Raw genomic sequence first — 3,243 nt, forward strand, 5'->3', positions numbered from 1 at the left:
AATTTGTCTTCATCAATCCAACCCTTTAGAGAATGCTGGAATCAATACATTGGACCAAAAGAGGAATAAGGATAGCTAAGATTATAGAAGCAAATGAAGCTGTAACCACTGAAGCACAAAATACGAATAAGAACACAAGCAGAAAACAACAACCAAATGACTACTGTCAATACACTTTTCAATAATAACTATAAATATTAATGGCCTCAATTCCTGAATTGAAGGACAAAGGTTAGTTGAATGAGTTAAGAAACAAAATCCTGCGATCTACAGATTCAATGCAATGTCCATGAAAAGCCCAGCAAAATTCTTCACAGACCTCAAAAGAACAAAACTCAACTTCATATAGAAAAGAAAAAACAAAAACAAACAAACAAAAAACAGGATAGCCAAAACAATCCTGTACAATAAAGGAACTTCTAGAAGCATCACACTCCCTGACTTCAAACTCTACTACAGAGCTACAGTATGGGAAACAGCCTGGTATTGGCATAAAAACAGACAGGAGGACCAATGGAACTGAATTCAAGACCTAGATATCAACACACACACCTAAAAATACCTGATTTTTCACAAAGAAGCAAAAAAATATAAAATGGAAAAAGAAATCATATTCAACCAATGGTGCTGGCATAACTGGATATTAACATGCAGAAGAATGAAAATAGATCCATATCTATCACCATGCACAAAACTCAAGTCCAAATGGATCAAAGACCTCAACATAAAACTAACCACACTGAACCTCATAGAAGAGAAACTGGGAAGTACACTTGAATGCATTGGTACAGTAGACCACTTCCTAATTATAACCCCAGCAGCACAGACACTGAGAAACAATTAAGAAATGGGACCTCTTGAAACTGAGAAACTTCTGTAAAGCAAAGGACACAGTCAACAAGACAAAATGACAGCCTACAGAATGGGAAAAGATCTTCACTAACCCCACATCAGACAGAGGTCTAATCTCCAAAATAAACAAAGAACTCAAGAAATTGGCCATCAAAAGGACAAATAATCCAATAAAAAATGGTGTAAAGACCTAAACAGAGACCTCTCAACAGACAAATCTCAAATGTCTGAAAGACACTTAAGAAAATGCTCAACATCCTTAGCCATCAGAGAAATGCAAATCAAAACAACTCTGAGATTCCATGTTACACCTGTAAAAATGGCCAAGATAAAAAACACCGATGACAAACTTATACTGGAGAGGATATGGAGTAAAGGAAACACTCCTCCATTGCTGGTGGGAATGCAAAATGGTACAGTTGCTTTGAAAATCAGTATGGTGATTTCTCAGAAGATTAAGAAACAACCTACCTTAAGACCCAGCAATACCACTTTTGGGTATATACCCAACAGATGAGCAATCATACCAGAAAGACATGTGTTTGACCATGTTCATAGCAGCATTATTTGTCATAGTCAGAACCTGGAAACAACCTAAATGCCCCTTTGACTGAAAAATGGATAAAGAAGACGTGGTCCATTTACACAGCAGAAAAATATAATGACATCTTGAAATTTGTGAACAAATGGATGGATCTAGAAAACATCATATTGAGTGAGGTAACCCAGACCCAGAAAGACAAATATCATATGTACTCACTCATAAGTGGCTTTTATACATAAAGCAAAGGGAAAACCATACTACAATTCACAATCACAGAGAAGCTTGATAACAAAAACGACCCTAAGAGAGACATATGTGGATCTAATCTACATAAGAAATAGAAAAAGACGAGATCTCCTGAGTAAGTTGGGAGCATGGGGATCATGGAAGAGGGTAGAAGGGGAGGAGGAAGGAAGGGAGGAGAGTGGAGAAAAATATATAGCTCAAGAAAAACAAAAATAAACAAAATCCTTACTTCTATCTTCTACAAGAAACTCATCTTACCTTCAAACTCACAACCTTAAATTGATGCTGAAAATACAAGGATAAATAATATACATTTTTAAAAATAATTTTTGACATTATAATGTAATTATATCATTTCTCCTCCCCCCTGCCAAGCCCTTTAATGTACCTCCCCTTGCTCTCTCTCAAATTCATGCCCTCTTTTTTATTGCTGTTGTATTATATATGTATATACATGTGCATATGTGTATATATATATATATATATATATATATTCAACCTGCAAAAAAAGAGAAAAAATGGTTAAAACAACAAACTATCCCAAGCAAATGGTCACAGGAAATAAACAAAGGTGTCTTTATTCTGGTCTCAGACAAAAGAGACTTCTAATAAAACTAATCAGAAGATTTTTTAAGGGATGCCTCATTTGAATAAACAAACAATTAACCCACAAAGCATTATAATCCTAAATATACATGCACCAAGCTTTGGTGCACCCAATTTCATAAAAATTACACTACTGAACTCAGAGACACAGATTAACTCCAACTCAATAAGAGTGGGTGATTTCAATACTCCTCTTTCTCTAATAGATGTTTATTTTCTGAGCAGAAAATAAACAAAAATATCATAATTAAATGACATCAAGTGGAACTAACAGTTATCTATAGAGTATTTCACAGGAACACCAAATAAGCTTCTCTAAAATAGACCACAAAGGAAATCTTTTATTATTTTTTAAAAAATCTTTTCTCACTTAACATACCAATTCCAGTTCTCCCTCCCCTCCTCCCTCTCCCCACCCCACTTCCCCCCACTCCACCCCCATCCATTTCACAGCACTCCCATGGGGAGTCAACAAAGTCTGGCTCATCACTTTGATGCAGGACCAAAAAGGATGACCCCAGCTAAGACCCTAAGCAATAGTGCAGAGGGTGCCTGAACTGGCCTTCCCCTATAATCAGATTGATGACCACCTTAAATGTCATCATAGAACCTTCATTCAGTAACTGATGGAAGCAGATGCAGAGATCCACAGTTAAGCACAAAGAAAAGCTTAACAAACTCAGACAATTGGAATAACTCCATATATCCTGTTTGACTACAATACAATAAGCTTAAAGGCAACAGCAAATGAATCTCTAGTAATTACACAAACTAGTGAAGATTAAACAACACATTATTGAATAATGACTGAAACAAAGAAGAAATCAGGGTCACCGGATCATTGGGCTACCGGGCGGCCCTGTTTAGTTGCTGAGGAATCCCATCTAGACGGGTGAGTGTGTGCTATCCAGGGGTAGAGTGTCCCGGAAGAGAGCACAAACCCCCTCCCCCAGCTCTTTCTCCAGGAGTGTCTTTCTTTTGCACGACCCAGCCCC

Source organism: Microtus ochrogaster, chromosome X (genome assembly GCF_000317375.1).
Source record: "Microtus ochrogaster isolate Prairie Vole_2 chromosome X, MicOch1.0, whole genome shotgun sequence".
NCBI lineage: Eukaryota > Metazoa > Chordata > Mammalia > Rodentia > Cricetidae > Microtus > Microtus ochrogaster.